Here is a 25,144-nt window from a genome sequence, read left to right on the forward strand (position 1 = left end):
GGAGAAGGCTGACAGACATATCTACCATTTGTCAAACACTTTTTAAATACCTCCACTTTTATATAAAATGCCATCTGTTGAACTTTTCTGAAAATTGAATTCTATTCTACTGTATATCCACAAAACCTAACTGAAAATGTGGGGAATGCAGAGGTTACTGTTAAATCTGTTGAAAGTGCAGCCAATGTTTCTGGAAAAAAGTACATCTGCAGTTCTTGTTTGTATGAATTATTTAACAGATGGCAAAAATGTATTTCATCCATGCTATTTTCCAACTGTGGAGAAAAGCATTGCTTACACAGGGCCAGATTTTTCCAGCCTTGCTCACAGCATGTCCTACTCAGCATGAATAAAGATGGCAGAATCTGATGCTAAGTGTTTTCTGCAAAGTACTCACTTGGGGTTACCTGTGCTAAGCCAGTTTGATCATAGTAGGGGACATTCTGCATTTCACTCTGTTTTATAAGCAACTAGGAGACTTTTCAAGTTAATATATGGACTTGACATTCCCTGGGTTGCTACATTCTAGGAGCTGTACCATAACAGATCCTTTCTTGTCTTCTGACCCTCCTCTATGTTGTAACCTGCACTCTGTAGCTCAGCCAGACTTTCGCATACACTTTAGACTTTTAAAATAAGGTGTAAAATTGTCAAGTCCCATCTTTAAGAATCTGGCCCTAAGTCACTTTTAAAGATATTTAGGCACCTAACTCCCATTAATATCCGTAAGAGTTAAAACAATGAGGAGTCCTTGTGGCACCTTAGAGACTCACAAATTTATTTGGGCGTAAGCTTTCGTGGGCTAAAACCACTTCATCAGATGCATGGAGTGGAAAATACAGTAGAAAATACAGTAGGCAGGTAAGAGTTAGGTGCCTAATATCTTGAGAAATCTGGCCCTTAGGCACGTAGGATCCTAGGATTCACTGACAAAGGGCTTGACTACACACAAAAGTTGTACCACTTTAACTATACTGGTATAGTTAGAGAGGTACGGCCCCCTTAGTGTGGACAGACACATACTAGCATATGAATATTTTATATCAACATAGTAATTCCTACAAAGGAAAGAGAATAAGATGTGCTGATATAAGTATTTTATACTGGTATTACTGTATCCACACTAGAGGTTGTACTGTTATAACTATGTTGGTAAAAAAAAAAATCACCCCCTTAACTGAGCTAGTTATACGGTAAAATGTCTGTCTTCAGACAGACCTCAAGGCTCTTAAGTTACTTTTGAAAATTAGACTTTTTCTGCAAAGTCACTTAGGTGCTTTTGAAAATTTAATCCTAGGTATTTATGATTAAACTTTAACAGTACCCCTTACAAACATTTTCTCATAATATTGTAGTTTGAACCTGTTTGGGAAAATGGCCATATTACTTGTTTATTGGGTCTCCCAACTTCTCAACTCTGTCCATGTTAGGTATGAAGGGTTATTCTCTTGTGAGATCAAGAGCCAATAAAGTAAACTGCTTCCCTCATCCTATTTTGTTTAAAATACTTTTCACAACCACTAAACATCTCATGTTTATCTCAATAACTTGCATCAAAGGCTATGCTGCATCCTCATGTTTCGCAATTACAACAAATGTTATATATACTATCTCCATTAGGCCTGAGAGGTGGCCACAATGCTTATGTGACAAGAGAAACTTTTTAATGAGTTCTATGAAGACTGTGTAGGCTGGCCAGCTGCTCCAAAGAAATCACAGGGTCTTTAGCATGACTAGAAGAACTAAATGCCAAAAGTCACCCTTAAAAATTACCTTGCTCACTCTGAGAAATTTTATCTTTGCAGAATGAGTTTGAGTAAAGTTGCCTTCAGGTGAAGTGCCCAGATTTTGAAGGGTTACTGAAGCATCTTAATTTTTATTGCCACTATACTTCCTCCTCTCCCAGATCTAATCACTATTGTTTAAGCTCTAACCCAGCTATTATATGTCTGGAGTTGACATGAGAGCTGAGGAGAGAAGAGCAGACTGTCAAAACTAACTGTCAGTGTAGATAGGGGGTGTGTGAAATTGAAGTAATCACTGGAATATCCACAGCATCTGCTCAAAAATTTTGGAGAATTTGGCTAGTCGGCAACCTCCCAGCCCCAGCTGAGTGGCAATATATAATATCAGTCAGCTCCCTTTGTCTTTCATCTGTACACATGACAGAGTGTCAGGTGCTGGTACATTGGAGAAAAAAGCTTTAAAATTATGGAGGAAGATTTAAAGCTGACAGTTCAGCTAAAGAATGATTGGTAATGACAATAGTTATTGTATACAGAGGGCAGGCATGGTTGAGAGAATACTTAACTGAGGCCCTTGTAGACGCCGGGTTCTATGAAGACAAAATTGACCCTGGAGGGTGATATGTTTACATATAAAGAAGTAAATGAGATGGGTAGATAAGGTGCATATTAATAGGAATAGTCATGTGTCATTGTTAATTAATCACTGCTTACAATTTGAGGTGACAGGACAAACACAATACATGGCCTTCACAACAGAGATCCAGAAACATCTAGAATACTTAGAATGGAGCAGCATGGTGGATAATGAATGCCAAGCCCACCAACTTTATAGGCCAAACTCACCCTCTGGTTCATGTTTATGTAAATCACATCTCTGTGCCCAAGGCTGAGCCACTACGGGGCCTTCCTGCCTTCCCCAGGGTTCCCATCAGTCAGAGACAGTTTAAGGAAGGAACAAGAGCTTAGAGGAAACTAACTTCACCCTCACCTGACATCATTTGCTCACCTCTGAACCTTGGATTTAGGAGATTATGTTTATAGTTGTTCATTTGCTGTATTGCCAATTATTTGTTTGTCCCCTTTATCTCCTACCCATTACCACTAAGCTGCTTAACCTCACTCTCCTGAGCATTGTGATTTTGCCTTTGTTCTCTTCCTCTTCTCTCCCATTCTACCTATCTCCTATTCTGTTTCCTTCTCTCTTTATCAACCCCCCTCTTTTACTCTAATAAATCCTTTCCACCTCTTCAGCAACTGTGAATAACATCCCCCCCTCCCCAATCCACTGAAACTGGCTATATATAATAAATATCTATCACTGGTATATATAATTGATATAAAAATAAAAATGCCTAACATTTTCCTCCACTGCCCCCAAAAGAACTAACAAGTGTTGCACTTATCAGTCTGATCTCATTGCTTGGGTGTTAGAGACTTTCCCCTGGCCTTTTGTCTTTGTGCTTTTGAACTATAAAATCTTTGTAAGTAATCATCCTGTAATGACTTAGTCAGATCCTTGATATTATCCCTTACGTCTTATTTTTGCTACATTGTTCTTTTTTTCTGCAATGTCCCACCCAGTTTAGTTCCCCTAGTGGTGACAGCAATAGTGGAACCTTAGTGTAGACAAAGTGCAGGTGTTTTTAACAACTGTGACATCCAGACCTGTTGTGAGCAGTGTTTAGAAAACATGATGGTGAAAATACTGATAGCCACCAGGCACAGTATCTGTGCTAATGCCCCAACCACTGTTTCCACTGTCTTGCAGAATCAGTGGTTGGCAGGGTGGAAAATTTTAAGAGATAAAGGTCAGTGGTAGACAAAGCCAGAGAATGTCACCACCTGAATCTCCAACACTGCTTCCCATAGCACCTGGAGTTTTGTTTTACAGGACTTCCATCTTAGCACCAATTGGGCCCATGTCCCATGAGACCATACCCCAGATTTGTGGCATATAACCACCTGCTGTAGTTCACTCTTCATTTCTGGTATCATGATGCAGGGACTGGCAATAAAATATAAAAGGGGTAAAATGTTCGTGTATTTTTAATCTCTTTTTAAAGATTCATAACAGTAGTCGGATTTTCCTTTGAAACCAGTTTATGTTGGGTCTCCAGGGAAATGAAACAACACATTGTTTTTACTGTATGTGTGTGTGCGCGCGCGCATGCACACACACACATTCTGTTTCACATAATTTGTCAAGTTTTTTTGGAAAACAAACTTTCTGCTTGTCGAAATGACTGCTTCATGCCTCACAGCTATTTTTGGTTATCAGGAAAGAATCTAGCTGGAATTAATCTGACTCCACTGACATCTTGCTGACAGACGTATCAAAAGGGCTGGAAAGGATGTCATAATCTTTGGTTATGTAAATCTCTGAATCGAGATTGCTCTGAGGCAAACTGCAGAGCAGATGATAATGCAGCCCTCCTCTAGTACATCAACAATCATTCTGACAGATGAATCTGAATGCTAATATTTCAAGTATAACATTTTGGGGGAGAAGGAGGCATTGTGTGAAGTATGGAAACTTATCAGCAAAATACATCTTAATATCAGTAAAACACAGTTATTTTTTTCTACTCACTTTAACAATTTGTTAAAGGAAAGGAAATTTCTCCTGCTATACTCCCTCTTCTGCCTACCCCTTCCTCAGAAAGCAAATAGCACATGAAATGCAAAGATTAAACTGACTCAGATGTTGAGGCTTACCTAGTGGCCTCATGGTGGTGCTGAGCATGGTTTGTGCCAGACTCAGGTTGGATTCTCGTGCATGTTTGAGGCTTTCCCTGGTTCATGATGATGGAGATTGCTGCCAGGGCAGTGCACTCATGCCACTGAAAGATGTCTTACATCATTCAGTAGCAAGACTCTGGCCGACGATGGAGGAAAATAACAGTCATCTGCCCCCAACTTTGGCCTGAAGGGTGACACCCATGGTATGGGACCATCAGAGTTAAAGACTATAAAGTGGAGGGATCTTCTGCAATTCATCAGGAATGTGGAGGGCATGCATAGAAGAATACTGCTGGAGCATAATGCAATAAGCAGTGACCTCCAGTTGGCGAAGTTGTGGACGGTGACTAACTGTTTAGGGAACTCGTGGAAAGAAGTGTCACAGCAGAGCCCACCTACGTGGAGCCTGGTTGTGGCTTTCAGCCACTGTTCCATATTTGGGCAGGGAGACCTTACCTACTGCTGTAAGATTTAATCAGTGCAGCATGACCTTCCCTGTGCACCTGGCCAGTTTGACTGTCTCGTGTAAAAGGGAAAGGACGGCCGTGGCTGTTTCTATCCCTGAGATCTTTCACTTTGCTGGCACTCACTAAGATGCAAACGTGGCATTCCCTGAGGTCAGAGGAAAGGACCGTGATTGTGCCCCACTGGGGAAATCCTCAAACAAGAAAAACAATCAAATCTACATGGTTTCTTATACCTTCCAGCTGTGCACATCTGTGCAAACTCTGGGCACAAATGGCCGACAAGTGGTCATCCTTTAAATAGATCAAGATGATTAACTGTGTCATTTCAGTGCATCAAATAAAAGAAAAACATGGTCAGAAATATAGAAGTGGGGAAAAGAAGTGAAAGGTAAATGAATTTACATGCAAGGCTTGAAACCCACCGTGTGAAAGATTTTCCCAGAACAAAAGTCCCACATCAAAGATACCACAGGAGTCGTCATTCACCCTTGTTGTGCTTCATGCTTACATCCAGGAGATGAAAAGCTTTCCTGTAATGCACATTTTGATTTAAGCTGGGTTCAGTGTAGGAATACAGGTATAATTTACATATTCTCTGATCTTGCTGGTTTTTCACAATCAGAATCAGCCAAGTTAATTATTTATAATTTATTTTAGTGAATAATAAAACTCCAGTGGTTCAGATTTTTGGATCAGAAAAGTATCCAAAATCTAGAGATCTTAAATCCATTGTAATTTGAGACATTTTGAACCTCTCTGGTCTTCAAAAGTGAAGAGCTCGTAAAAGCAGACTTTCTCAAGCGATTTCTGTTACTTCTGTCTCTGGGCTGCAACAGTAAACCTCTTCTCATAGGACTTCAGCCCTTATCAATCTGTACTGGCATGAACTAAGAATTAAAGAATTAAAATTAAAGCACAGTGAATAGTACTGAACTCTTTTGAATCTACTAAGAGATTTAGGCCCAATCTAGCTAGCAAATTGTACTCAGATCACTACTGTTAACTAGAGTTAACTTCCAAGGCAATTTTTTCTAAGCAGTGAATGCAAGATCAGTGCAAAGTTTCAGGTGCACAATAACTGGTCACTAGTCTGTTCCCTGGGTACTCAAGAAGGGTACTGTGCACCGATGTACAGTAGTGCCTCAATCCAAGGGTATCAGAGTGATTCATCAGAATTAATACTCATTGCCTCCTGTCAGGTAAGGAGCTTAGTACTGCTATATGTGCTTTACATATGGGAAAGTTGAGGTACAGAGAGGCTGAGGGTCAAACCCTATAAGGCAGCATTAGTAATTTGGCTGGACCTGGCACTGAGCAGATGCTCAGGAGGAGTTAGGGGAAGGAATACTTCTCCAGTAGGCATAGCACAAAGGCTGCTGCAGCTTGTGACACTTCTTGGGGCACCCAGCACCGTGAATCATCTTATTATTTTCTGTCTCCAGTATAAGGGAGTCTTGCCTGTACTAGCTGGGTCTTAGCTCCCTAACAGAACCAGCCTGTCAGCTACTCATGCACTGTGCTCTGGGCTACACCAGCCCTGTCTTTGTCCTGCAGGTTGAACAAAAGATGTACCCAGGTGCATCCCAGCTCCCAAGTCCCTTCAAAGTGTCCCCATGTGGTAAAAAGCCCCCGATAACTGGATACCCACAGAAATGTCAGATCCTCTGCTCCCAAAGGAACAGTGTATCCCAGTTTAACCTTAGACCACCCATCCTGTATCACACACAGCACTGGAGCTCAATATAAAACAAAAGGAAATGTATTTAAGGAAGAACAGTGATTCATATAAAAACCATTGTAAGAGAAGGGAACAAATTGTTACATATAAAACAACATCATGACATGCTTTCTAAATATTAAACTTAACTAACAAGGCATGCCCTATCGCCTACAAGATAGCTTACCCCAGCTTCTTCCTCCAGCTTTCTCAACCAGTTTGGTTGAAATACTTTCTCAGGCCCACTACCAGCTTGTCCTCACAGATTGAAAGAATACTTTGTCTTTCTGCACCCTCTAATACAACTCTACCTCGATATAACGCTGTCCTTGGTAGCCAAAAAAACTTACTGCGTTATAGGTGAAATCATGTTATATTGAACTTGCTTTGATCCACCGGAGTGTGCAGCCCCACCCCCCCCCCCCAGAGTACTGCTTTACCGTGTTATATCGGGTGGCGTTATATCGAGGAAGCGGTGTATACCCAAACAGACTGTTAATGTTCACCTCAAAATACGGACTGCCTGACACTGTTTACTGCCTGACACTGGTTACTGTTGCCTCCACCAGCTCTCCATTACAACGATTTAGAATGCAAGTAGACTCCTACTAAATAACATACAATATACAATCATCCACCCAGGAGATCAGTACCTCCCATCCCCAGTCTTGGAGGAGTGTGTATCAAGACATGCTTCCTTTGATTGGCCTGCCTTTAACTACAGATGTAGAGGACAGAATTTTCAGCATAAATCCATAATTCCTCACATATTTTCCATACGTATCTCTCTCTCAGTGGTTATGATATCCAGTGTGACACAGGCTATCATTGTGACTAGCTTTTGGTGAACCCTGGGGATCCCTGTACTCTGTGTACCCCTGTGCCCTTTTCTGGATCACATAGTTCTTGGGTCACATAGTTCAATGGTTCAAGTAGCCTCCGCAGCTCATTTCTCCGCAGTGTGTGGGCAGAATCCTTTGGTCCTGTCCCGTAGTTCTCCCTTGCTGTGCAGAAAGTCCGTGTGTAGCAAAGCTCTATACTACCCATGTGGTTAGATGTTGATAGATGTTTGGCTGTGTGTGTGTTCCCTTTGTGTGCCGCCCCAGTCCTGCACACACAGCTGGCACGGCAGACCTCGAGCGAACCACCCAATGACCACAAGATCCATTAAGGGACGAAGGCACCGAGCCAGATTTATTTTCGACAAAGCATGGTACTGTACTAGTATCCCACAGATTCTACCAGGCCACTCTCTAGTGAATGGCGGGATGTTCCATTCCTCCCTAAGGCCAGACAAATATACTCCTTCTGAGATACATCTTTATACCCCGATACAAACAAATTAGTACTGCCCCTTTGACATAGTTACAGCCCCCTGATGTCACTAGTTATCACCCATCTTATACATGTTGGTTGAATTAAAACATCTCTATTAAATACTGTCATCCTGACCTTATCTTTTAGGAGGGGTCACTATGTTCTCGTTATCCTTGGGGAATGTTTTTGTACTGTCCTTGATATCCGGATGTACCACTTGACATTGGGATGTGTTTGCTTGAGCACTCTGTGACTAGCACTTCTTAGGAATGTGTATTTCTGCAATATCAGCCATGTTCTTGACAGATTCTGTGAGCAGGTCCTGCCTCATACCAGGCCTCTGATACAAGGGCTTATGTCTCAGGCTCTCTTCTTACTACAACCCATAGGGAGTGCAAGCTCTGTGCAAGCACCCTCTTATTTCTAACCACTCTCCCATATCAGTGGAAACCCTTCAGTTCCACTGCCAGGGGCTCCTCTGTTATTGAGGTGTCAGGATTTGCCTTTGATTGAATGCCTAGAGTCATTTGCAGTGTCCAGAATAGACCCCAGGAGCTCTGTTTCCCAGTCCTGCAATCAGCATAAGACTACAGTGAGTGACAAAGCATTGTAACAAGCCATTTGCAGTGGCACTTCTCTTTGTGTGTCAGTAATGCCCATTTTTAACATCTTTGCTGGTTACACTACACAACTTATTTTTACCCAGATGGTGCAGTGAGGTAAGTTTGTTTTACACTGCAATCTCAGTGCGTGTGTGGTGGGGGATGGGGTGGCAAAGGCATTACCGTTCCCTTATCTTGAATCTAGAATCCACTGAAATGCATAGTTTTTATCAAGAGTGCTGTTACTTTTTATTTTCACAGGGTTTTTTTGCAGCCCTTAAGGGTTCAGATTTGCTGAGGGGCAAAAGAAGTTAAACCTGCAGTTTTACATTTTATTTTTGCCATCAATTCTTTTTTTATTCATTGATGGAGGCAATGCCATTAAGGACCTGCTGAACAAACCTGGATAAATGATGGCTATTTTCAAACAAGTGAAAACAAGTACATAGCTGTTTGGGAGACAAGTCACCTTGGATGCCATCTGTTGTTCTCAAAGGGATGCTTATTTTTATTCCTTACAGCAACTGTATTCTGAGCCTCGGAAAATTCTTTAAAATCATGATAATAATGATGCTTTGTTGTGAATCTATAAAGCAACACAGAGGTCACTGCCTTGTTATTACCTTCTGCCTTCCTAGACATCTTCCAGCCATCCTTAGGAACAAGAAGTGAACTCAGTCACCTTGTAAAGAAACAAAGGGGATGTTTTAGTGGAGACGGTTGATTTCTTTTCTAATTTTTAAATGTAATTTTCTTTGGAAATAGCCAAATGGGTAGTGGGGTAGTTGGCAAAAGACAAACTCTTTCCCCTCTAATTATACCTTTTGTTAACATCTTTCTCTATTGGTTTTTTGCTTTCAGGCTTAATGTTGATACCCTGTAACCACAGGAGGGTTCACAGAGGGTGCCTGATGACTGATGAGGGAGATTTTTCTTTAGCTCAAGAGGCCGGACTCTGACAATCTGAGATTTCTCAGTTCAAGCCCTACCAGGTGGGAGATTTCCCACAGAGGGGGCTGGATCTTACAACGATCTGGTGTTATTTTCAAATGTCAGTGTACCTCTCACCTCTGTGACGTTGACTCGAGAAGCTGAGCACGTGGCACCACAATGACACTAGAACAAATCCACTGAGTTACCAAAGATTGGACTGAAAAAAAAACAGCCACACATGGCAGCAACAATGGTGAGTGTCAGGACACTGGTGTTGTAATTGTGTTGTGAAGGAATTTCGTAACATTGTCTGTCAGTAAAGTTGGACATTACTCAGATTTTCCCCATTGGCAGCTGTACAGAAATGTACAAGCAGTGTTTTTTTCCTGCTTGCTCAGCTGAAGCTGAAGTGCACAGAGGTGGTGACACAGCATTCTTGATTTGTTGGCAGCTGGATTGCAAAAAGGTGAGAGTAGACTGGGCCCTTAAACCTCTTGGACCAAACCCTGCTCCCGTCTCATGGGCAAACAGACCTTTTTTAAATTAGATGTGCTGCTTGCTTAGTAAGAAGATCAAGATTTGTCCCTCTATTTGGGCAATGTATTTGCCTGATTTAGGATTTAACCCAGTCTTTTTGCAGCTATATGTCCATTATTAATTGCTCATCTGTATGCTCCTCTGTATGGCCGTCCATCGTATCTGGTGGTGATGTCCTGGCATTTTATGTGTTCTCTTGTGTTTATGCCTATATTGTGCATGCAGCTAACTGTGATCATAAATCTTTCAATTTAACCTTCTACGTACCTGGTGGCCTCTACAAATCAAGGCTCTAATTCTGCAGTTGATAGCATGCAGGTAGATTGTAGTGGGTATGTAAATGTCTAAGTAAAAGGATTTGTGTGGAGAGATCATTAGTAGTAGGCACAGAAATGAGACTGCCACACGGCACCCATATTAAAAAGGGAAAGCACTTCTGAAACTCTGGACCTAGCTGCATAACCAACAGCACATGCTGATAGAAATTAGCCACAGAATTAAAAACATTGCCCTCCCCATCACAAACATATTGGGAAGGATGCTCTGGGGACATGGTCTTCATACGTGTAATAAGGGGCACATGCTGCTGAACATCGAATGAGCAGGATTTGGATCGTATCCCCACCCTGGAAGGCAGCTCTGTGGGCGCTCTCCGTACCTTGCCGCACAAAGCTTTGAGAGAGACTAGCAGACCTAGATTGGCGATTCGGTGCCTGTGGATTTGCCAGCCGTCCTCCCCTGTGAAGTGAGAAGCTGTCCCTGTGCAGAGCTGCTCCAGAGCTGAGGTGACAACAGTGGCTGAAGAGTGGTTCTACTGCCATTCAGGGTATGTCTACACAGCCCATGGCAGCGAGCCTTCCAGCATGGGTTGACAGACTTGGGCTAGTGGGGCTGGCACTAGCATTCTAAAAATAGCTGTGTAGACAGCGCTTTGAAGTTGCAGCTTGGGCTAGGGGAGAAACAACTCATTAGTGTTGTAAGTGAGTAGGTGAAACTGACCAAAGACAAGCTTCTGCAGGAAAGCAGAGAAAAAGCAGACTTCAAACCCACAGTCAAAGGCATTTTTTCACATTAATCTTCAGTCAGTGTTGACATAAATAAAGTTGTACATAACGAGATCTTATCCTCATTAACTGTAAGAAAGGTCATTTTAGGTAGCATGTTGCAGCATATGTCAGATTAGTGAACAAAGTGGCCCTACAGAGGTAAAAAGGATTTCATATCTTTGGGATATGTCTCATTAAATTATTTCGTTTCAATCCAGATTGTAATCAGAAATTGACCTTTAAAATAAGAGAAATAGGCTCGCTGACATTCTCATGATAGGGATAAAAGAAATCCAGTCTCAGACCGCAGCATTGTACAGTTTATCTGTGTAATTGCTATTATACAAGTCAATAAATCAATCAATCCTCTTATAAAAAAAACAAAAAACAAAACACAACAGCAAGAGACTTTATCAGATGAAACTCTGGGTCCTGATAGATGTTAACAATGTTTAATAATTAACAATAAATGTTTCATTTCTATAGCCCCCTTTAAGCAGAAAAATCCCAGAATGATTTATGCCTAGATTCTGTTCCCATAGATCAGTGGGAGTTTTGCCTGCATCCAAGACGGTGGGCCAGATAAGAATCTGTGAATTGTGCACCAGTGAAAAGAGGCTGGATTATAGCTGTGAATGGCCTGAGTTCTCCTGGATGAGGGAAACTCCTCACTGGTATAAAATTTGCAGAGGCAGCTCCAACACCAGTCACCTCATGTTCACTTGATGTAAGGGATGTATTGGGGTTTTGAGGGGATGAGGAGGAACCTTATGCCAGCATAGTAAATTAGAGGAGCTCCTAAGCTGCTGTAACTAATACCAGGACTGAGCCACCACTGGATCGGGGAGATATGACCATTCCTTGGATAGCCCCCATTTCTCCTCTGCCAAGCAGAAGAGGGGAGAATTGAACCTGATTGCAAGGACTATTCACTAAAGTGCAGCCTTTCTTTTCAAAGATGTTGTATATGTGAAGTTCACAGTGATGCCTATAGCTAAGGATGGCCAAACATTTCCATTCTAAGGGGTCATTCTTCTGTTTCTTAGAACATTTTTTAGTGTTACACCTTCCTGGCTGACATTTCTCAGTCCTGGAATACCTTTTTTTTGGGGGGGGGGGTAGGCGGCGGTTCAATCTAAACTGTATTAATCTATTTTTCATTAAAGTGAAAAAATTGCAGGCTTTCCAGTATAACTAAATAAAAATGTTTGTAATGTTGTTGAACAGATCTAGCAGGAAGATGGTAGATGGTAGAAACTTCAAATTGGACAGATAGGTAGTTCTTAGTTTGCAGATGTGCCTTTTGTTGGGTTGATTTAAAAACTGATGGTGATTTGTCAAAGTTATAGGGAATTTCAAAAATATTCTTTGTGCTTAATTATTGGATTTTGTGACACAGTCTCCAATGGTCTACCAGGCTTTGTGATAGACCCAGGCCAGTTGGAAACAGCAGAGTAGTAGACTGGCCACTGGATAAGCAGTTTTCTGTTCCCTTAGTGACCAGAGCAGGGGCTGCTCCAGGCTAATGAGAACACCTGACTCCAATTAACCTGCTAAGAGTCAGGTGAGGCTGTTAAGCACCTAACTCTAATTAAGGGCCCATCCGATGCTATAAAAAGGCTCACTCCAGTCAGGCCCAAGGGAGCCAGGGAAGAGGAAATGCATGTGAGGAACTGGGAGCAAGAGGCATGCAAGAAGCTGAGAGTGAGTAGGCATACTGCTGGAGGACTGAGAAGTACAAGTGTTATCAGACATCAGGAGGAAGGTCTGGTGGTGAGGATAAAGAAGATGTTGGGAGGAGGCCATGGGGAAGTAGCATAGGGAGTTGTAGCTCTCATGTAACTGTACCAGGAGGCACTCTAGACAGCTGCAGTCCACAGGGCCCTGGGCTGGAACCTGGAGTAGAGGGCGGGCTTGGGATCCCCCCAAACCTCCTGATCAAACACAGGAAGAATTGACCTGGACTGTGGCTTTTACCAAAGAGGAAGGTCTCAACTCACAGGGTGAATCTGTGAGGAAAGCAAATCCGCCAATAAGCACAGGACCCGCCAAGGAGGAGGAACTTTGTCACACCTTCTATTTGTTCTGGGCATGTGTGCATAGTTTAGAAAAGTTTGTAGGTGGTGCTGTGTCTCTCTTTATGCTCAGTGGAGTTGTGCAAAGTAGGAGACAGGCTTCAAAATGAGTCTGCCTTCTTTTCTATTATATGGAAGTAGAGGTAGTTAAAAATGGTGGGGGGGATAATGAAAATTTACTTGAAAACTGTATCCTTTTCTTCTTAAAATGTTTCAAAAGTTTAAATGTTTTGACCAGCTCTGAAGTTCGTAAAAAAAAATGAGAAACAGAATGCATTTTTGGCTAAAATGTGTACCAAAAATAGGTCAATTTTTCATCCAAAAATTCAAAATTGGAAATGTTTTGACCAGCTGTGTGTAGATGAGCTTGCATGGTTCCTGTCTGATCAATTGCACATTCCAGGCAGTATGAGGCATTCTGCTGCTGTCTAGCAAACAGTTATACATGGTGGAATTTCTTTCCTTCTTCATTTTTCTTTTTTAAAGATGTAGGAAACTCCATTAAAATATCTATAGGTTACAAAATGAAGCACTCAAAAAATAAAGTATTTTATTCCATGATGTCATGCTGCTTTTCAGTGGGAGGACCTTTTGTTTCATCCAGTTTGCATGATGGAAAGTGAATTAGGCATGGCTGTGTAGTGAATGGTTTAGGATCCACAGCACCCTGGAACTTCATGCATTGTATGGTATTTTGTGAATGCGATGGTGTCTATTGCAACCTTTTGTCATTCAGAGCCTGCTCATAGAATCATAGAACTGGAAGGGAACTTGAGAGGTCATCTAGTCCAGTCTCATCTAAGTATTATCTAGACCAGGGATCGGCAACCTTTGGCATGTGGCTTGCCAGGGTAAGCACCCTGGTAGGCTGGGCCAGTTTGTTTACCTGCTGCATTTGCAGGTTCAGCTGATCGCGGCTCCCACTGGCCGCGGTTCACTGCTCCAGGCCAATGGGAGCTGCAGGAAGTGGCGGGGGCCAAAGGATGTGCTGGCCGTCGCTTCCCTCAGCCCCCATTGGCCTGGAGCGGTGAACCGCAGCCAGTGGGAGCTGCAATTGGCTGAACCTGCAGATGTGGCAGGTAAACAAACCGGCCCGACCCGGCAGGGGGCTTACCCCGGCGAGCCATGTGCCAAAGGTTGCCGATCCCTGAACTAGACGATTACTGACAAGTTTTTATCTACCCTGCTCTTAAAAATATCCATTGATGGAGATTCCTCAACCTTCCTAGGCAATTTATTCCAGTGCTTAACCACTCTGACAGTTAGGAAGTTTTTCCTGTGTCCAGCCTAAACTGCCCTTGCTGCAATTTAAGCCCATTGCTTCTTGTCCTATCCTCAGAGGTTAAGAAGAACAATTTTTTTCTCCCGCCTCCTTTTAACAACCTTTTATGTACTTGAAAACAGTTATCATGTCCCCTCTCAGTCTTCTCTTTTCCAGACTAAACAAACCCATTTTTTTCATAACCTATTAAAATCAATCGGACTTTTTCCACTGACTTCAATGGCCTTTGGATCAGGCTCTCACTGCAGAACTTGTATGGTGTGTAGTGAATGGGACAGGAATACACTGGAAGAATTCACATGCCACTAAGGCACTTCACTGCCTTTATTTTCCTGGTTCTGCCACAGAGTTGCTGTGTGACTGTGGGCAAAGCACTTCATCTCTTGGTGCCTCATTTATCCATCAGTAAAACAGGGAAAACTGCATCCTGACCTCCCAGGGGAGCTAGTCAGAACTCAGAATTTAAATAGAACCAGACACTGAGTAATAAATGGAATGAAAATGAGAAAATTCAAAATTTCCCACAGAACAGTAACTCTGAAGAAAGATCTAAATGTTTCCTTTCAGTTTGTCTGGAACAAAACAGAGCAGCCACTGCCCTCACTCCTGGGGACTCTTCACACGGTCCCCCATGGTCAGGCTGGGATGCCTTAGGGAGTTGGGGGCAGGCTGGAGGTGTCACAGCTCTATAAAGAAAGAAAAACCCTTCTATATGCTGAGCAGGATTTGGCTGGTATGCAGTAATGAGATATGGGGCCACTCACTGGGCATTGAGGATAAAATGAAATATTTCATAGTTGCCTCCTTTGGTGAGCACAGTCCATCCTGCGCCCTGCAGGAGGCAGGGTTCTAGAAGAACTGAGTATGCACAGGCAGCATTATCTTTATCACCGTTTCCTGACTTCTGAGCTTTCCATTGTGCAACCTGAATGTTCTTTTAATGCAGTTAATTTTTTGTAAGTAATGTATAGAATGTCCAGAATATCTGCTCAGCCTTTCGGATGATAAAATGGTGGCCAAAGTGGCTTATGAGAACTCTGTGCAGGGTCTGTGACCTTTCCTACTTGTCACTGGTTTGAATTTGGCCCAAGAGAGAAGTAACTGGAAGTTGTCATCTCTCAGCTTTTTGGTAGCTTATTTGAAAATGATTTATTATTTGTATTTCTTTTTATTTACACAATGCCCACCAGGCTGTGCCTGCTTATAATAAATACATACATACATCAGTAATATATTTTAAATATTGGTAGTTTTAGTCCAGAGTTCATAGTGGTATTACGTGCATATCATACTTTCCCAGCTCTATCAGTCTGCACTGATTGACAGATCCAGCCAAGTTGCCTGGAGACTGAACTATCCTCTGATTCTCAAAGTGATTGCTCTGGAGCAGAACTGGCAGCATGTGGCAAGTTTGCCCTATGCACTCTCTAAATGGTACCTGTTTTGTGGAAAAATGGAGGATTTTAGTCTCTAGAGCTGTTTGTTACCTTTCATAAGCCTTAAATTACTTTCCAATGTTGTGTAATAGAGCATGATCCATTGGAAGATTATAGCAAATATTTACTCTCTTATACAGTGTATGTGTACATATAAAGAGAGACAGAGGGATAGATGGATAGATAGATATGCACTATTCTATGCTATGCTCATTCCATGGATCATTTTGATAGTGTGGCTATCTTTGGTAGTGTTTTAGGATGGTAAAGCAAGATGTTGTTTTCTAGGTTTTAAGCCTATGGAGAAATACATTCTCCTTCCTATATGTGCAAGTCCACAGACCCAAATTACAAAGCAATGTTTCTGGAAAGAGACTGTCTCTGGCTATTTCTTACACAACCACCCACAAACTAAATTCTCTAGGATCCCTGTCATATTGGAAAACCAGAAACTAGGTTTAATGTACATCTGCATTTAGTTTCTCTAGTTAACAAACTGAGCACATGCTCTCTAATGGTTTAATTAACTAGGATTTCATGCCCTTGAGTGCTGCCACTGAGCTGCCCTGTTTAGGATGGAGCTTCTCCACTGAGGGTATGTCTACACCACACACCGGATTGGCGCGTAGTGATCGATCTATCGGGGATCGATGTACCGTGTCTCGTCTAGACGTGATACATCGCTCCCTGAACGCACTCCCCGTTGACTCTGGAACTCCACCAGGGTGAGAGGCAGAAGTGGAGTCGACGGGGGAGCAGCAGCCATCGATCCTGTGCTGCAAGGACGCAAAGTAAGTCAATCTAAGTCGATCTAAGATACTTCGACTTCAGCTACACTATTCTCATAGCTGAAGTTGCGTATCTTAGATCGATTCCCCCCGCAGTGTAGACCAGGCCTGAGGATCAGGTACAGAGAACCACAGACCGCCTCCCCCTCAAAAAAACAAAAAGACACCTGTTGCATAAAAGGAGTTTTTGCCCTGTTGCACTTCAAGAAAAGGGGAAATATCAAACTGTATCTTAGATGTTTAAATAATTTATTCCTAAATTTTTGCTGGCATTGTGAGTGTAGGTTATAACTAAGATATTTAAATATTTTACAATTGTTGAATTAGACTATGTTATTTTATGGTTAATAATAGCATTTCAAACTTTTAACTTTATATATACATTATCAGCTTAACATTTATTTGTTAAAATCCCCAACTATTTTCTTTCCTCTGATACTTTTAATACTTGAGCTCTTTAAAATAGATTGTTAAAAATCTAATTTACTTTCCAGTGCTCATGCTGTTTGTTTGGTTTTGGACCATGAAAATAAAGTAGTCAGTTTCAATTTTGCTTCTAGTCAGTTTCTGATTAGATGCACTGCATTGTTGGCGCAATGTTCGAGTTGTTAATACTGCAGAAAAATGTGTATGTGGTAAAAATTCCATTGGATTTTTAAAATTAATTTCATGGAAACATATCTATTGGATTTAGCTTTATAAGGGTTTATTCTTCCAGTACCTACATTTTAGGCCACATTTAACCTGAGAGTGTCCATTTAGTGGCAGCTGTTCAAAAATATGTGCACACATTTGTGTGCATACAGTTGTGCATGCCCAATTTGTGGGGCAAATACCATGACTGTGTGTGCAAACTGGATATTTGAAAGCACATTTGGCCAGCTAAGTACCTAGCTGGCCATGATTATGTGTGAGTAATACCATATTTGTAAACAAAATCTCAATATATATGCACACAAATCAAAATGTATCAAAGTATGGATGCATATTATTGAAAACATGGTCATTAGCACTTGAATATTAAGCCAACTTAAGGTTTGATTCTACAAATGTACAATCACACATGTAGTTCCTGATTCTCATTTACAATACAACCCGTTGACTCAGTTGGCAGAGGGATGGCTCAGTGGTTTGAGCAGTGGCCTGCTAAACCCAGAGTTGTGAGTTTAATCCTTGACGGGGCCCCTTAGGGATTTGGGGCAAAAATCTGTCAGGGACAGTACTTGGTCTTGCTAGTGAAGGCAGGGGACTGGACTCAATGACCTTTCAAGGTCTCTTCCAGCTCTCTGAGATAAGTATATCTCCATGTTAATTCTGACAATGTAAGGTGGTATTAAACTGGGTGTGAATAGATTTGTAAGTTTTAACTAAAAAATACTTCAGACTGCCAAGTGATGTAAAAGGGCCTTAGTGTAAATGAGACTCAGACACTGCAACAGTGGTACTACTCATATAATAAAGTTATGGATGTGTGTATGTATTTGCATGATCAAGCTTGAATTTCCTCCTTGGTGCACTGACTTGTAACTAGATTGCTCATATTGCTTTTCCTGGATTTATACCTGCAAGTCGCATCTATGTTGACAATGATTGCTGAAGGTGGATGGATGATACTGCTCATAAATAGTCCTCACCAACACGGGTGCTGGTTTTGAACTCCCTATTCAACCAATTCAGAATCTAAGGTACATTTCTGGGAAATGCATGTGTCAGCTTTTGAACAGTGTTTTCCAAACAATATGATTATATGCCTAGACTCGCTCTGTAATTTTGTTCATAATCACATAAGAGAATTTATGTTAATTTAGTGGTATACACTAATATTGATGGGGTGGGGGTATACCAACAGTTTTTTCTGTTCTTTTTTTAAAGCAAAAATATTTGGAGTCAGGATTATAAACAGCCCATCAGAAAAGCTGTCCTCTATGTCAGCCAGTGAATTATATCACAGCAGGAATGTATTTCAGAGTGACAAGATCAGGAGAGAGGAGAACTGCCAGCACAGTATATTTCAAAAATAAGGAACAGATGTTAGATGTCCCCAGTTTTGACTTGAGCCTCTGGGGGCAAATCCCTTCTCTTCAGCCTAGGATTTCTCCAGCTCTGGGTGCTGCATGCCAGGTTAAGGGTGGCCAGGCCAAATTTGAATGGTGCTGCAATCCCATGCACCCAGATTAAGTTGGCAAACAGCGGCAATTTGCAAGGTGAAGTGCTGGAGTACAGTTCCTTCCTGCATTTCAGGTGCCAGAGTGGCACTCTGGACCTCTCCGGGCCTGGCAGCTCTGAAATAGAGGATAAAAGGTGGCTTGTACCGATCTAGTATTGGACAGGAATTTTTTTATTTAAATAAGAGACAGCCTTTATTATATGGAACTATTGGCAACACTAGCCTGAGAGAGGGACTGTCGAATGGTTTTGCTCTGAAATGTTACAGTCCAAGGACCGATTCTCACAGAAACTTTCCCCCTTTTTAAAGTTAGCTTATATTGACTTTTAAAAGTTCCTGAGAGCAGCCTTTCTGACTATCTAAAGAAAAAAGAATAATGAATAATCTGTATCCTTATAACTTCCCATTCTGTCCTCTGAAGCCAGTAAAAGGATTTTTTTTCAGAGCCCCCACATCTCGCTATCACTTATCCTGCTTTCATTGTTGCTGCTTTGTTTTTCTCTGAGCTATCTGATTTGATCTAATCTGTTCTGTCTTCTTATATTGAAATTAACAAGCCATATACCCTGAGGCATAGGCCATATCTACAATAGTGAAGCACAAATGAACTTGAACATGAGGTCAATCAACTGCACAAAATACATCACACAGTTATTCCAAGCCTCATGCTGTGTCTATAATTGCCCCTTGTTCTGTCATTAGAGCTCCCCTACAAGTCATTATTTTGAGTCAGCAGAGCTCCAGGGAGCATTCAGCCTGATGGTTAGTATAGAGCAGAATAGATAATATAAATATCTCCCAGCACAGAAATACAAGGAGCAGGTATTTAGATTAGATCTCATAAAGTTTGCAGCTGTTCAGTCCCTTTATGAATCTAAAGTAAAACAATCATCACAAAACTTTCAATATGGATTCTTCTTCAAGTATTCCCATGAAGCAATGACTCCATAGCTGATGGCGTTCCAAAATAAATGAGCAGAAACTGGACAACATACGCTCGATTAGAGTTTGGAAACCTGCTTTCAAGATACATTTTAGCCTGAGAAACACAAAAGACATTTAGGCAGCATACAAGTTTGGGTTTAAAAGTTGCTTTATAATATTGTTGCACAGAACTTTTATTTTTAAGCAAGCTGAGCATTCATGAAAGGTGCCTGTTAACATCAAAGCCATCTTTTTATCCACAGAAAAAGTGTAGCGTGAGCAGCAGCGGTTCAAGCTTCCCTATTCTGCCAAGATGCCAACAGATTCTAATGGGGGGACTATCCCTGAAATGAGAGGAGAGTTCCGCCTCCGTGTCCATTTAATCCTTGGTCTCTCTGAAGCAAATGTTAGTAAGGCTGCCAGTTTTGATGTTGGTTTTAAATACAGATATGCAAGACAGCTGTGCACTGGGTGAAAGAGAATTTCACAGGGGTTACCAAATAGGACAGTATTAGATTTAGACCAAAAAAAAGTGTTTAAATCCCACTTTCAAAAGCAACATAGACACTATAGGAGCCTGTCACAGGGAAAATCAATGAGATTGAGGCTTCTAAACACCTACATTACATGAAACTGGGGTGTAGACTTCTAAGTCATTAAGACCCTTTTGAAAATTTTACTCTAAGCCTACAAAGCCCCCAGGTTGTGCACATTTTGTCTTTGTGAGAAATGCCACAGATTCATTAATTTTAACTGGTGCAATGATCTGAAAACATTCAAAGTGACCCATGAGATTTCAGTCTAAAAATAATAGCACGGATTTGCTGGTGAGATGGAGCTTCATAGTCATGGTGTAATCATACTCGTAACAACTGGGTCAATAACTGTGACAAAGCAAATCTTATAAATTAATTATGAAAGTATTTCATGTGACCTGTGAGCTTATTCCCCCACATAATAAGTACCATTTTTCACATTTCAAAAACAAGCTAACTAAATCCCAATAGGAAAAAACCCCCAAACCAAACACAAGATGCTACTTGAACTGTTCCTCTTTCTGTGAATTCTCTAAAGGTATGTTTCAGATTATGGGGTGCAAGAAAAGGTTTGTCCTTGTGAAGCCTAAAGGTTCTGTGTTGTCAAAGAAACAGAGACATGTCCATTTCAGAGTTAGAACAGGAATGTGTTTATTGAGGTATAACACATGGAGAGGAGGAACTTCCTGCCTAGTTCATGATTGCCCGGGAGGGACTTCCTGTACTCATTGAGCTAGCTGGAATTATCCAGAAAAGTCAACAAGATGGTCTTTAAAAGAGACAGAGACCCAAGACATGATACACAAAGATGGGTGGGAACTCAAGATCCCAGTTAAAATTCAGCCTGCCCCTTTAAATGTCAGTTTGCTCAGGTAATTATTGTCAATGCAGCATGTTGAGGAACACTTACAATTTGTTCCCTACAGGGGTCATCATTTAAAACTCAGTATTTATCAACTATTATTGTACCATCCTCAATATTGCTTACACCATATGTTTAGGAGTCATGACTCAGGCCCCCAAAATACAATAAAATTGGCTTAAAATCCTTAGATTTTAGATAATACATTTTTGTTTCTCTTCATTTGCTTTCTAGTTTTTGAACATGTACTGTTCACACTTTCCAGCTGTTGTCTGCAACTAAAGCTGAGATTCTGACATAATCTCTTGAACCATGGAATTGAGGTTGCAAGAAAAATGCCAGATATCATGAGTGTTGGCTACACGGCACAGCGGTACTGGAGCTACCATATTTCTCTTCGAGAATAAGTGTGAGCTTTCAGATACCCTGGTGTGGTAACTGTGGCTAAGTATTGCCTATTAATAACATCCACTTCTACAAATGTTAATCTATTTTTAAAAAGTTCTTTCCAGCCCCAGTGTGAGAGTAATCATAACTACTGTTGCTAATATAAGTAAATCTTTCATGACCCCTTCAGCTATGTCAAACATACCAAAAGCAGAACCATCTTGACTAGAAATGTGAGAAATACAAAATTTTCCAGTCCTGCATTGATGGAAATTTAGTGGGATATCTACATATGAAAGGCCTTCAAATTGGGTCTAGACTTATACCTTTCTTCATAGTTCCAGTCCGACCCCAATTAATGTTTTCTTTAAATCTTTCACAATGCAATTTGTTGCAAATGCCTCATAATTATTGCAAAACCAAAATCAATTGTGGGTTTAGAGTGCAAACCGCCCCCCTGTCCCACCGAGTCTGAGACCCAGATTTACTGACTTGGACTTGCACTACAGTGCTAAAAATTCGGGCTTGAGTTCTGAGGCTGAAGGAAGGGGATGGGTTTCAGATCCTGAGCTCTGGCCTGAACCTGAACATCTACACAACTGTTTTTAGCACTGTCCTGCAAGCCCAAATTTGTAGACCTGAGCTCTGAGACTCACTGCAATAGGGTTTTTTTGCTGTGTAGACATACCCTTAGTGTCTTGGCCAAAGTCAAGTCAAAGTCAAATTTAAAATTGTGTTTACATTTTTCATTGAAATTTTAAATTTAGATGAACAAAACCCAATTAAAATTTAACAAATGTTTATGAAAATTTGGACCCATTGTTTGACCAGCTCTGTGCTTAATGTCTTAGTGTCTATATTGCTTCATCTGGTACATCACTTTATCCATCTGTGTGTTTATCTGTAATCTGTGAATCTTCCAAACAACTACCAGAAAACAGATGAGTTATTTTCTCCTTGCACATTAATACATATTTCAGAAATCAGACCTCATTAACATAACATAAAATGCAATGAACAGCCTCTTAAATATTTACTTTCCTTTTGTTTCTGACCTTTAATAATGTATGGTGCCCTATATAAAGGTGCATTGGGGACTCCTTATCTAATACTTGGTTCGTTAGTGGACATTGATATTTTAAAATTTATGGTGTGATATCTCAGATAGAATGCAAAGCTTATGACCTATATCCAGTTGTGTTAGGGACAGAATTAAGTTTCCCTCTTCTTTATTTCCTATAATATTCTCTTATTTTTAGCCAGAACTATAAATGTTTTAATCTATACACATTGTAATATTTGAAATGAATCACCATTTTGCACTATTTTAACTTACTAGATATTCTGTGTTTTGACTAGCCAGAAATTGCACTCCATTTCATAGCATTGTATAGAGAATAATCGGGGCTGATGTGGAATAGCTAGCCAATCAACATGCAGTATATTGAAAAGGTCAGTATAATACAGCACACCATTATAATTCATAGCTCAAATGCATAGAAGCTGGTGCCAAGACCGAAATGGCTCTGCATTTGTCTAGTCTTGTTTCAGCGATTGCTAGGAGAATGGAAAGCTAGTATTAACATAACCTTCAGACTTGATTTTTATGGATGTCTGACTATCAGAGACGTAGTGACAGTGTAGAGTAAAGAAGAGCTCAAGGTGTTAAATTTGGACCTGGATATACTTTCAAATATTCTAGAATTTGAGGGTCTTCAGATGCAGCAATTTGCTTCAACCAACAAATAGAGATTTGCAAAATTTAACTCCCTGCCTTTGTGACCTCCAAGCTGGACTATTGCAGTTCACTAACCCTTTGAACACTGACATTAAATAAGCTTGTGTTAGTGCAAAATGCAGCTGATATGACTTCTCAGCAACATCAGCTGCTGAATGCTCATCAACCTGGTATCCACTTGCAACACTAGCTCACTCTGACTCTCAGAATACTGGGTCAGATTGAAGTTTTCAGTCTTAAACTTCATGAACCTCTCTAGAATAGAGCAGCATATCTCACAGAAGACATAAAGCTTCCTGACCCCCACCTTCTCAGGAATTACAAAGCTGTCATCCGCAATGGTAAAGCTTATAACAGCAAGAGGCAGGACTTTCTTGGCAACAAGGTCACAGTTTTAGGATTCCTTCCTGGAGGGGGAAAGAATGACCACAAACCTGACTGAATTCACGATGAAGTGCAAATCTCACTTCTCTCATGTGACTTTTCCACAGGTGCAACTAAAAGCAGCAAGGAAGAGGAGGAGGAAAAAGAGGGGAAGTCAAGAGGGTAGAGAAAGAGAGAAGAGAAGGCATAGTAGTAGAGGAAGAAAGAGAAGATGGAAATAAATGAAAAGCAAAACAGAGTGCAGAGGAAAATTAGAGCATTGACCTATTGTAACTTTGGTTATAGCATCTTGAGAAGTGATGGGCACTCACTAGGTAATTGGTACTTTTCTAAGTAGATAGAAATGGTGATTCTTTTAGACCTGGGGTTACCGTAATCACGATTAAAAGAAATTGGGTGTCTAGGAAGACAATACAAGTCATTTCTATCAGACCATTTTGAATCTTTGTTCTATCTGGCTCGCTCTGCAGACAAAGCTGCATATTTCTCTATGTAAGTGAATCTTCTCTAGGTCAAGTTATTCAGAAAAAGAAGAGAGACTGAATAGTGCACATGTAAGAACTGAGAATCCCCTGCATTTTCTTTGAGGCTTTTGTGTACATGATGAGCTAGAATAACCTCCATGAACTGAATTATCCTTCCATACTATGGTTCAGTGAATATCATTATATTTCAGCACAGCTTGAGTGATTTTTAATGCCAAAAACATCAGCAAGAAATACAAATGTTACAAAAAAATATTGAAACAATACCATAAAAAAGCCCAGGATCATAAATACTTTACTTTGCACGGTCTCAAAGGTCAACATAGCTATAGTGTGGAAAATTAAAATGCTCTTTGTATGAATATCTTTGGAAAAAAATGCAGTGGTTTACTCTAAAAATGCAAAATTCCATTCCCCGAATCTATTTGAGGCCGATTAACAAGAAAAAACTATTTTCCTGGCAGTTGGAACTGATGAAGTTATTCACCTGTGATTGTTCTGAATGTTCTTTTGTATAGTATTAAATACAATTTAATTAAAGTTGAATTACGGTGTGTGGGAAAAACAGCGACAGCTGTCTTGTGAGTGATGTACTTGCCCATACAAAGGAACATGGAGACACCCATAAGTCAGAGGTTTTTAGCAGAATAAAATCAAACATGTTCAGAAGTGAAAAGAGAGATTTGTGACAAGCTTTGATGCTGGGCATCTCTCTGCAACCGTGTGTTTTATCCACATGCAGCCCTTGTGAGTAGAACAAGAACATGTATAAACTGGATTAAAGGGGAAGGATAGGGAAGAAGCTCTGATATCCATCATACAATCCCAAGGTGGATTTCAGCAACTACCCTCAGCTAGCTTCTTGTACTAGAACTAGCCTTTGCCCTGTACTTTTGAACAGCCTTGCCACTAATGGTGCAAGGGCCTTCTCCTTTGCAGCTCCTGCTGTCTTGGCCACCTTTCTCTATTCCTTT

The 25,144-nt window shown here is 40.9% G+C and overlaps 1 long non-coding RNA gene across 1 annotated transcript; it reads left to right on the top strand.

Moving 5' to 3' along the window:
• The first annotated feature begins 12,756 nt into the window (after nucleotides 1–12,756).
• Nucleotides 12,757–24,434, top strand: LOC120370801. The gene is made up of 5 exons (XR_005583947.1): nucleotides 12,757–12,810; nucleotides 18,257–18,372; nucleotides 20,042–20,184; nucleotides 22,923–23,015; nucleotides 23,793–24,434. It is a non-coding gene; the product is annotated as an uncharacterized LOC120370801 (long non-coding RNA).
• Nucleotides 24,435–25,144: the final 710 nt, after the last annotated feature.

The sequence above is a fragment of the Mauremys reevesii genome, linkage group 8 (assembly GCF_016161935.1).
Source record: "Mauremys reevesii isolate NIE-2019 linkage group 8, ASM1616193v1, whole genome shotgun sequence".
In the NCBI taxonomy this organism is placed as follows: domain Eukaryota; kingdom Metazoa; phylum Chordata; order Testudines; family Geoemydidae; genus Mauremys; species Mauremys reevesii.